Below are 12,154 nucleotides of genomic sequence, written 5' to 3'. Positions count from 1 at the left end.
GATTCTTTTCAGGGTTGCAGTATAGGTAGATGTGTAGGAACTAAATCAAGGATGGTTTGTAAAAATTGGAGTATAATATCTATGTATTAAATAGATGTCATTCTGCTATGGAATTGTATTTCCTTCTGCATCTATATCTACAGCAGCAAAACGAAATTGAGGAAGTAGCAATAATTTGTATCCAGTCATTCTGCTTCCACACCCAGCTGGCTTCAGCCTGAACAACGGAGAGCACTTGTCCTTGTATCCTGACTTCACAAGCATCATTGCTACACCTCTTCCCTAGGCTTCACTAATAGCTAATCAGCACTTAGTAACTGAGCTTATATTGGGATATTTTTTCTTTGAAGATTACTAATTATATGTATTACCCTGAAATAAAAGGCTTTCATTCATAGCCATTCCTGTTCACACGGGAGAAATTTCTGGATTTTTGCCTTTCCCTGTCTTTCCTGTTCTGTGATGCCACTGCTCCATTCTCACCCTCCGATGATGCCCAGGGATCTCTGGACGGCACACTGAAGGCTCTCCTTTCCACCCTCTCTGTGCTGGGACTAAGGTGGCACTGGTTCTGTATCTCCTGGAGCAAAGCAAAGGTGGTCATCATTACTCCACTGTATGAGGTCCTGTTCAGCTCACCCTTCCGTGGGTACTGTTGTACTTCTTAGTTTTTTTTTTTTTTATCTGTACTTTATCATTCTCTCTCTTTGGGTTGCCCAAGACGAGTGCCTGCACACACACACCTCCGTCATCATCACAACCAGCGCCGATGCATGCTATGAGGAAACCACCATATAACTTTGTTGAGAAACATCTATTTGGTTATATTGAAAAGATTCATAAGAGAAACGGAAAGGCTCCATATGAATTTCTAGTTTTGAAGTGGCGACTGCTAAAAAGAGGTAGAGGTTTTTATAAATGTAAGTGATTAAAGCTCTGGAGCTGTTCAACAGAATTTACCACTCAAGGTTGCTATTTAGTAATTGCTGACAAGAAAAGTTTAGGAAAACAAAGTTCTGCATTTTACTCAATTAATACCGTTTTCTTAAACCTTACTGCAAATAGTCTTTATTTATGGAGGCAAGTAGCTGCTGACTGGGGAGGATAGCCAGCCACTGGGAAAGCCTGGAATATGGCAGGTTACAGGGCGGAGAGAGCCAGATACTGCAGCGGTCAGGGACACTAGACAGACATGCCTTGTCGTGAGTTCAGTGAGGCCAGAAGTCAGCAGCAGAACAAGGCAAGAGGCTGGCAGGGCAACCATAGGTTTCACATGGTTTTTGAATTAATTTTTGCTTCAAAATTTTACCAAGTGAGCCATAATTTGGGGGGCTGCATTGAGTTTTGTCAAGGGGAGTATTTGGAGATTTGGATTAATCCCCGGAAGCAGCTTTCATCTGAAGTCATGTTCTGGCAACTGATGTTGATTTAAATTGAATAGCCCATTAGAAATAGACTTAAATGGGGCAGTGCAGCTTTTGGTTTGGGGGAAGACATGCAGGACCTATGATGAGATGTCTCTGCTATGATCAGTAGGCCTGCCTATGACTTAGGAAAGGGAGAAAATGGGGGGCGGGGCTCTTACATTCCAGTCAATTCATGTAACTTCTTGATGCCAAAAATTAGAAAGGGAACACTATCAGATGTGTATAGCCCAAATTCCATTTGTACACAAGATTATGTGACTACTCACCATATAATACTTTGGCCCTTGTCCAGTGAGCACACAGGGTCCTTGTTCTGCACCTGATCACCATGTTTGTTTGAGCTGGCTTTGGAGGTTGTATAAACTGCTTTAGCAATCTCCTCTGCCGCTCTTGGTGATAAGTGGCACCTTCAAAAAATCCTTTGGCATGTCCTTAGAATGCAGAGGAGTAGAGCCTGAGTCACCGAGATTTAGAGCGGTCTTCAGTCTCCTTCCATGAATGTTCTCATGGCGCCTCCAGGCGGGGAGTGTGGAGGGGCATCTGCGGGTCTGCTCCCATTCTGGCTCCCTGGACGTCTGGGCTGCTGCCTTGAGAATCAGTACTGTCCTGCCTCACGGAGTCAGGTGAGGGCTGCCTAGGGGCTGCCAAATGAAACTGTGCCTCGGGACTAGACAAGCACATTGTAAGGTGCACTTTCTTACCTGAAAAAAAAAAAAAAAAAAAAATTCAGGTTAAAAGGAGAAAACTACGAGTACCTTCAAAACCGCTAGCATTGCCTTCCCCCGAGGTTCCTAGAAATGATAAGCTCAACTTTGGATAGCAATGAAAAGGATTTCTTTGAAGATAAATTAGATGAAGAAAATGTGATCCTCACATTGGTTCCAGTTAATGAGGAAGATAATGAAGAACATCAAATGGAACCAGGGTTTCTTCAACCTCAGGAGCCAGCCTGAAGAGGCTTCGGACAAACAACACAGCTCATCTTCCTTGAATGAATGAACAATTCAAAGCTTGCCCAGAACCAATTTTTCCCTTGCCAACCATTTTGCCTTCAATTAATAAAGTGTATTGCGACACTGTGAGATACTGGTGCCAACATATTAATTTGAGTACCGAAGGCAAGAAAATAGATATTTATATGAAGCTGAAGGAACATGCTTACTCTGAAGAAAAACAAATGAGTGAGGAATATGGAAACAACGTGACGTGCGTTGCTGAAACACCACAGGAGGCCACACTGCAACCATGTTCAATGAAATGCAAGATGGTGACCGAGAGAGCAAGGAGTAATAAAAGTTATAAGATGAGCAAGAGAGAGCAAGAGACCAATAAGTTGAAGTGACAGCATCAGCTCAGGAGGCCATGTTGACACCATGGTCAAGAATTGCTGCAAGAGCTGTGCAACCTAAGGCTGTGAATTCATGTTCCATTCCTGTTCCTGCTGAGAACTTTCTGTTGCAAACATCTGGTGTCAGGTGGTATGTGGTCCATGGCAGACCACTCGGCAGATGAAGAGGGGTGGGTTCACCTGCAGTTCCATGCCTGTCAGGCCTGGGTGCCTGACACTCCTAGGAAGATGATCTCTCTCTTCTTGTTACCAGCCTGCACTTTCCCATCCTCAGATCTAGAAAATAATATATTATGCCCTGAGTGTGTTAAGAGGAATGAAAGGATGATGGAAAGATTAATTAAAACGGAGAAGAAACTTTGTTTGAAGACACTCATAACTCCTTTTGGATGGGTCATGTCTCAATAAAGAATAAATGGTGGAAGGCTCATAGCTACAAAAAAAAGAGAGAGAGAGAGAGAGAGAGCGGTCGCTACCCTATGTTGGCATTGATTCATGCAGCACCTTTTGTTGTGGATGATAGACAGCCTTGGTGTATCATAAAGGACCTGGACAGAGAACACAACCCCAGGGTTACCAGCCCCAGCCTCCTTGGACCACAGTAAGAAATTACTTTCTCCCTTTGGGAGGGTCCAGTGAGATGGCGTGTCTAAAGCACGTGTGTCAATGACATAAGCTCCGCTGTTTATGCCTCTGCATGAGTGGCACGCTCTCAGTGGAGGCTGGGAGGGTGAGTAGTATCGGGAAAATGCAGGTGCCAGGAGAGGCATTCCAGGAAGAGGGAGCAGGACAGGCAAAGGTTCAAGGGTGGGAAACACAGACTGTGTTAGAGGAGCAACAGAGAGTGTGCTTTGGCTCGAACAAAGGTGTGTAAAGGGAAGGAGTGCAGGAGACAGTTGGGTGAGAAGTATGGGCCCAGATAATGGAGGGCCTCAAGCAGGAGGCTAAGGAAATTGAACTTCATTTTATAGGCAGTGAGGAGCTATTGGGGTTTGTAAGCAGGGGAGTAACACGATCAGAGCTGAGCTTCAGGAAAATTAATCTGGCAGCAAATGCTGCAAAACTTCTCTGGAACAAGAAGGAGTATAAATAAATAAATAATTTGAAAATTTGGCAGTAGTATTTTAGAATATGTCCTGAAATGTATAAGCTATATATTTTGAGATGATAATATCTTTTTTGTTCTTTTATTCTTTTTTTGTCTCACAGCAGCCAAATCCCTTTTTTGTTCTTTCTTTTCTGTATCCCACCCCGCTTTCTCCCCCTCTCTCACCTCCCGTCCTCCCCTCCCTCCCTCCCTTCCTCTCTCCCTCTGTGCCATTCACTCGCTCCTGTCTGTCTTGGCTATTAGAGTCTGAGGGCTCCAGACTCAGCCAGAGGTGGAGCACTCCAGCACAGTACTTTAAGAAGATCCAGCTGCCAGGGCTCTGTGCCCGTCATGCCAGCTGTGACTGGGTTGCAACAGTAAAGACAGTGAAATTAACCACCTTTAATTTTCACCAACCCCAACCATACCAAGTAGGTATTTTGAATGAGTAGGTGAATTCCTGTAATTCATGTGGTTAATGTTTCTATAATCAAATTTTCTGGACTCATTACCAAAATGCTCAGTCGACTTCTGGAACTCTTGGGTTAGTAAGAACAATGGAATTCCTATGGATTCGATAGATGTGGCCCATGTGTCTGCTCAAGCAAACTTAGTAAATGTGTTTAGGCCTTAGGATTTCACTTGCAGGCTTGTGACTCTTCTTGACTCCCCCTGAGGGTCTGTGGCACAAAGTTTGATGGAGCTGTGAATCTGGAAAGTGTGCTTTGTAAGATATGTTTATGGAACATAGTCGTTATTACTCTCTACTTATTTGTGCATTTGCAACGATGCTCATTAGTTAACTAGAAATTTTGTTTTTGTTAAAAATGATGATCAGGTCAGAGATAAGCCTATAGTGAAATGTGAAAGTATCATTAAGTTGTAATGTGTACTCTAAGGCTGTGAACAGGAGAGGCTGTGACGCTCCATGGAAATGTGATTTGAGAGAAAACTGGGAGCCGCTATAAACATTTTTGTATTTGTGAATCTGGGAATTCAAGAAGGTTCCGGATGTATGCCTCAGGAATGTCAAGAGTCTGCTGTAAATCCAATTATTGAATGACTATTCAGATTGCAAAAACGATTTTCCATTTTATTAAATATTTACTGCGTGTTTACCCTTGGGAAGTCCTTTAGTAAATATTGTCAGCATTTGATTTACAGAAATTAAAGTGTACACAGCTGTTTCTGGATACTTGTACCATGTTAAGTGGAATCCCCTTTTTGTGGATAACCATTTTTCCATTTGAAGAGTCAGTTTGCATGTGTGAAAGGTTCTTGTTCAGTAATTATAGATTTGGTTTCTTACCAGGAAGGATTTTGCATTATAGATGATTCTAATTTTCAAAGCTGTTTGAAAACAAAACTTCTTATTTGTTATACTCCATCATCAGCATATTCTCTGCCCTCTGGCTTTGACCCATGGAGAATAGCCTTTAAAACTCTGACTCTGATATTCAACTGCTCTGGGAACAGTGGCCTCAGATTCTACATCAATAAAATGAGCATAACAATAATTTTATCCTCAAAAGTCTTCGGAAAAGATTAAATGAAATAATTCATGCACCCTGCACCTAGTAGGTGCTCAATAATTGTTAGCTATTATATTATTACTATTATTATATTTTCCAGTCCTCAACATGAGATCAGTTAACTCAGGCTGAGCAGTATTTATTTCCTAATCAGTGGTTTTTATTCACTTAAAAAAATTTTCTTAACTACAGTTGAAATTCAATATTATTAGTTTCAGGTGTACAGTATAACATAGTGCTGAAATTAATTTTATTTTTTACCCTCATCCAAGGACTTTTTAAAAATTTCTTTTAAAGAGAGAAGAAGGGAGAGAGAAAGACAAAGAGGCAGAGAGAGAGAGAGAGAGAGAGAGAGAGAGACATCAACATCAGTTGGCTGTGTTCTTACACACACCCCAACCTGGGATGGAACCCGCAACCTGGGTATGTGCCCTGACTGGGAATTGAATCTGCATATTTTCAGTCTGTGGGATGATGCTCCAACCCACTGAGCTGCCTTGGTCAGGACATAGACATTTACATAACTTACAAAGTGATCCCCTCAGAAAGTCTAGTACCCACCCGACACCATATATAGTTATAAAATGTCCTGACTAGTATGGCTCAGTGGGTTGGGCATAGTCCTGAAAACCAAAAGGTCACCAGTTCGATTCTCAGTCAGGACACATCCCTGGGTTGTGGGCCAGGTCCCCCAGTTGAGGGTGTGCGAGAGGTAACTGATTGATATTTCTCTTGCACATTGATGTCTCTTTCCCTTTCTCCCTCCCTTCCCCTCTCTCTAAAAATAAATAAACTCTTTAAAAATAAAATAAAATAAAAATAAATAAATATTTTAAAAAATGTTATTGGCTATATTCCCTATGCTGTACTTCACATCCCCATGACAATTTTGTAACTGCTAATTTGTACTTTTTCTCCCTGAGCCCTCCTTGAACCTCTTTTATTTTATCCCAGAGTTCCATCATTTTCTTTCAAAACCCCGCAGACCTGCTCAACTTTACATTTCCCTCTCTATATCTTGCCATCTTTCATTTTCCACAAAGCAAAGCAAATCCTGGCTATTTTTCATTTAAGTATATTTTGTTGGTTATACTATTACATTTGCCCCAATATCTCCCCTTTTGCCCCCCTCTGCACAGTAGCCCCCTTCCCTCCAGCAACCCCCCCCCCCACCTTAGTTCCTATCCATGGGTCGTGCATAAAAGTTCTTTGGCTTCTCTCTTTCCTGTACTATTCATAACATCTCCCTGTCTATTTTGTACCAATTATGCTTCTTGAGCCCTGCACCATTTCCCCCTTCTCCCCTTCCCCCTCCTGCTGATGTCCCTCCAAATGATCCCCATACCTATGATTCTGTTCCTGTTCTGGTTGTTTGCTTAGTTTGTTTTTTAGATTCAGTTGTTGATAGTTGTGAGTTTGTTATCATCTTAATGTTCCTAGTTTTGATATCCTTTTCCTTAAATAAGTTCCTTTAACATTTCATGTAATAATAAATTGGTGATGATGAACCCCTTTAACTTTACCTTGTCAGGGAAGCACTTTATCTGCCCTTCCATTCTAAATGATAGCTTTGCTGGATAGAGTAATGTTGGTTGTAAGTCCTTGCTTTTCACTACTCTGAATACTTCTTGCCAGTCCCTTCTAGCTTGCAAAGTTTCTTTTGAGAAATCAGCAGACAGTTTTATGGGAATTCTCCTGTAGGTAACTAACTTCTTTTCTCTTGCTGCTTTTAAGATTCTCTCTGTATCTTTAACCTTTGGAATTTTAATTATGATGTGTCTTGGTGTGGTCCTCTTTGGGTCCAAATTGTTTGGGATTCTCTGTGCTTCCCCAACTTGTATATCTATTTCCTTCACAAAATAGGGAAGTTTTCTTTCCTTATTTTATTAAATTAGTTTTCAATTTCTTGCTCTTTCTCTTCTCCTTCTGGCATCCTTATGATTCAGATGTTGGCATTTTTGGAGATGTCCCAGAGGCTTCTTATACTTTCCTCATTTTTTGGAATTCTTATTACTTCCATATGTTCCAAATTGTTTATTTGAATCTCAGCGTCCTTCCCTTCACTGTTTGTACCCTGTAGATTTTTCTTTATTTCATTTAGTGTAACCTTCATTTCTTCCTTTATGTGTTACTATACTCAATGAGTTCTTTGAGCATCCTGATTACCAGTGTTTTGAACTCTACATCTGACAGGTTGACTGTCTCCATTTTGTCTAGTTCTTTTTCTGGGGTTTTGTTCTGTTCTTTCATTTGGGCCATATTTCTTTGTCTCCTCAATTTGGTAGCCTCCCTATGCTTGTTTCTGTGTATTAGGAAGAGCTGATTTGACTCCCTGTTTTAGCAAACCTGTTAAGTTGTATGGGGTGGAGCCTTAGGTATTCTCCAGGATAGGGTGACCCACTTTACCACTTTGTGTTTCTGTGTAAGGGGAGGGCTTGAAGAGGGGACAGTGCTGCTGCCTCGCTTCTGGAAGTTTGCCCAGCACTCATCTTATTTCTAGTCACTTCACCTACTTCCCATATATTACTGGTACCCTTCCAGCCATTGCCTTGGTGGCGAAGGCAAGAGTAGGTGGGCTTGTGTACGTTCCAAGTTCATGTGGGCCCTTTAAATGAACTCTCCTGAGAAACGGGCAGTTTCTTCCACCACCCCAAACCCCAGGGGGTTTTACAGCCAGATGTTATGGGGCTTAATCTTCCTGGTGCTGGAACCCTGGATTGTGTGGTCTGGCCTGGGGCTCAGATCGCTCACTCCCAAGTTATCCCTCCCAATTTTTATCATCACTGCTGCCGCTGCCTCTCTGTCTCTTCACCTCTCCTCCCTGACTCCACATCTCTGCCCCTGTCTGGAAGAATGTGGCTCCTTTAAATCTTTGGTTGTCAGACTTCCATACAGTTCGATTTTCTGACAGTCCTGGGTGTGCTTGTTTTGAGGTTGGTTATAATTCTTCTTGTGGTTGTACGAGGAGGCAAAGCATGTCTACGTACATCTCCATCTTTTCCAGAAGTCCCCAATTTGTACTTCTTAACCCCTTCACCTTTTTCACCCAGCCAGTCTGGCAACCATCAGTCTGTTCTCTGTATCTATGAGTTTGCTTCTGTTTTGTTTGCTTGCTTATTTTGTTTTACAGATTCCACATATAAATGAAATTATAAGGTGTTTCTTTCTATGTCTGACTTATTTCACTTAGCATAATAACTTCTAGGTCCACCCATGCTATTGCAAATGGTAAAACTTCATTCTTTTTTATCGGCAAGTAATATTCCATGCAGCCACTGTGGAAAACAGTATGGTGGGGCCTCAAAAATTTTTTAAATAAAACCGTCATATGACCCTGTAACCCCACTTCTGGGCATTTACATGCACCCCTGTGTTCATTGCAGCATTATTTATAATAGCCAAGATATATAAGCAACCTAAGTGTCCTTCAATAGAAGACTGGATAATGATGTGGTACACATATACAATGGAATATTATTTGGTCATTGTTCAGTATCTAAACTGTTGTACATTTCCCAAAATGAAGAAATTTTTGACATCTAATTTAAACTACTGGTGTTTAGCAGGATCAGGAGACCCTGCCTTATCTGGTGCTTGCAGTAATGTGTTTTTTAGGTTACTCATTAGTGATAGCTCTATCCAAATGTACCACAGAGTAAGAAAAAATAAAAAAGGAGGAGGGGAAGAAGGAAAAGAGAAAAAGGCGCTACCTTTATGTAAACGTTAGGTGGATTCTGGTCATTGTCATGTTCTTATTTCTAGCAATAGTCCCTTGCTTGTGCAGTGGTGCCTTGGTGCTCTGCTCCTTGACTTTGAAGGTTCACATAGTCTAACCCCATAACTGACCCACACTTGCTTTCCCATTATTCCACTTCACACACTTTTCACTGTAACCAGACACATCACCATGAACTTGCTCATGTCTTGACTTTGTCCAGGGTTACTTTCAGTTCCCTTTCATCTATCCAAAATCCCATCTGCTCTTCAGGACCCACTCAAAGCTTATCAGACCCACAAAAGTTCCCCTGACTGCCTTATTCCCCATTGATTTCTTCCTGATTCAACTTATGCACCCTTTTCAGCCTGGGCCCCATAACAAAGCACCCCATTATAATTAATGGAAATCACAGTGGTAATTACAAATATGCACATAAAACTCTCTAGCCCCCAGAGCATTTTTACTTACATCATTTCTTTGGCTTTCCTAACATCCCTGTGAGGTAGGCAGGTCATATATTTTTAACCCTACTGTGCATGGTTACTTAGTCAAGCTCATAGAGCCAGTGAGACCAAGAACTTGAACTCACCAAGTCTAACAGCCTTATTTCCCAAGTATGGTTTTATACCACTGTTGTATCCTGTGTGCTAATATCATCTTAACTAGTCTGTAAAAGTCTTGATGTAAGAGGAAATGACTTTAATTCCTAAATCTCTCATTCACATTTGGCCCTGTATCCCACTCACTAAATACTTGTTGCCTAATAATAGTAATGTTCAGCAAATGCTTATTATGTGGCAGTCAGTGTGCTGACCTTCTTTATAAAAATTATCTCCCTTAACCCTCAGAATGCCTCTATAATATAGGTGCTATTATTAGGTTTAGGTTCAACTTAGGTTTAGAGAGGTTTAGCAACTTATGAAGAGCAGATAGATTAAATAGCTAATAAATCACTAACTTGTCACACAGATTGCTATTACCATGGGAGGTTTTTTTCTTTTGTGTGTGTTTTTTAATTAAAAGATGGGCAAAGGACCTGAATAGACACTTCTCCAAAGAGAACATACAGATAGCCAGTAGACATATGAAAAGATGCTCTATGTCTCAAATCATCAGAGAAGTGCAAATTAAAACCACAATGAGCTAATCACCTCACACCTGTCAGAATGGCTATCATCAGTGAATCCACGAATGGTAAGTGTTGGCAGGATGTGAAGAAAAAGGAACTCTCTTGCACTGTTGGTGGGAATGCAGATTGATGCAGCCACTATGGAAAATATTATGGATTTCCCTCAAAAAATTAAAAATGAAATTACCTTATGACTTAGCAATTCCACTTCTGGAAATATACCCAAATAAACCCAGAACACTGATTTGAAAGAATATATGCACCCTAAGTTAATTGCAGCACTATTTACAGTAGTCAAGATACGGAATGAACCCAAATGTCCATCAATAGATGAGTCGATAATGAAGAAGTGCTACATATGTATAATAGACTATTTCTCAGCCATAAGAAAAGAATGAAATCTTATTATTTGTGAAAACATGGATGAACCTAAAGGGTATTATGCTAAGTGAAATAAGCTAGTCAGAGAAAGACAAATACCATATGATTTCATTCATATGTGGAATCTAGTGAACAAAATAAACAAAATAGAAACAGACTCATAGATACAGAGAACAGACTAACAGCTATCATAGGGGAGGGGGGCTGGGTGAAATAGTTAAAGGGATTAAGGGAAAAAAAATCTCATGGGTACAGACAATAGTGTGGTGATTACCAGAGGGAAGGTGGAGTGGGGACAAGTGGAAGAGGGTAAACGGGAGATAAATAGGGACAGGAGACAAGACTTTGAATGGTGAGCACACGATGCAATGTGCAGATAATGTGTTGTACAATGGAATTGTATACTTGAAACCTATATAATTTTATTGACCAATGTAACCCCAATAAACTCAATTAAAAAACTGTAAGTGCATCAAAATAAAAATAAATAAATTCAGACTTCTGGAGAGCTTAAAATTCAGAGGCATATCAACAATAGCCTAAAATGCTGCATGGGGTTGGGGGAAAGGTAGGGATCTGCTCTGTTGAAAGCATAGTGCCCAAGAATGGTGAATTTAGGATTTGGGTGAAAAGGACCTTGGTTCCTGTCTTGTTGGGATCCTTTATCTTAGAGAAGAGCAGCCCATTGATATTTTAGCAGATTTTAGTTGGATTGAGTTACATCAGTACCATACTATTTTACTTAAACTAGAGGTACAGCCCTGGCTGGAGTAAAGGTCATAAATTTGATTCCCGGTCAGGGCACATGCCTGGGTTGCGGGCTCGATCCCCTGTCAGGGTGCATGCGAGAGGCAATCAATCTATGTTTCTCTCACATCGAAATTTCTCTCCCACCCTCCCTCCCTCCCTTCCCATCTCTCTAAAATCAATAAGCATGTCCTTGGGTGAGGATTTAAAACAATTAAACTAGAGGTGCAATGCTTCTGATGCCTTTTCTATTGAGGGTACTTAATGCCAGAGCAGATGAATGAGAATCCTGGGTATGTGGCCCCAACTAACACAAAGAATGGCTATATATGTTTATCTTAATAGGAAAATATTTCTATATCACTTACCATTGAAAGGAAAAGTAGGATACTGTTGTTTGAATATTCTAAAAATTGGGTTGATTAGAGTGCTAATGCTGCATAAATAGACTCTGGGTCCAGATAACTTCTTCCTCTTTCTTGGTGTTATAATATTTTAAGAACATAAACTCATACCAGTAAGTGTTGGGTATTGACTATGGGGAAATGCCCAGAATGTTGTCAAATAAGAGGTGCCATGCTGCATTTTCAGGCTCCTAGTGATAGAAATTTCAATAAGCATTTCTTGCTGACAGACCAAGTTCTTCTACAATACAGGGAACCCAAAGTGTTTCTGATTCCAGTAACAAAACAAAACAAACTGAACAGCAAAAGAAAGCTTGCTGTTCTTTGTTCTGACCATTAATGTAAATAAATTGTCTCTATGTAAATACATAGTCCCTGGAT

The 12,154-nt window shown here is 40.7% G+C and overlaps 1 pseudogene; it reads left to right on the top strand.

Moving 5' to 3' along the window:
• The first annotated feature begins 2,224 nt into the window (after positions 1–2,224).
• On the top strand, positions 2,225–3,183 carry LOC150015731 (developmental pluripotency-associated protein 2 pseudogene; annotated as a pseudogene).
• The last annotated feature ends 8,971 nt before the right edge of the window (positions 3,184–12,154 follow it).

Source organism: Furipterus horrens, unplaced genomic scaffold (genome assembly GCF_987537825.1).
Source record: "Furipterus horrens unplaced genomic scaffold, mFurHor1.1.pri manual_scaffold_3, whole genome shotgun sequence".
Taxonomy (NCBI): Eukaryota; Metazoa; Chordata; class Mammalia; order Chiroptera; family Furipteridae; genus Furipterus; species Furipterus horrens.
This window is presented reverse-complemented; position numbering and strand designations above follow the sequence as displayed.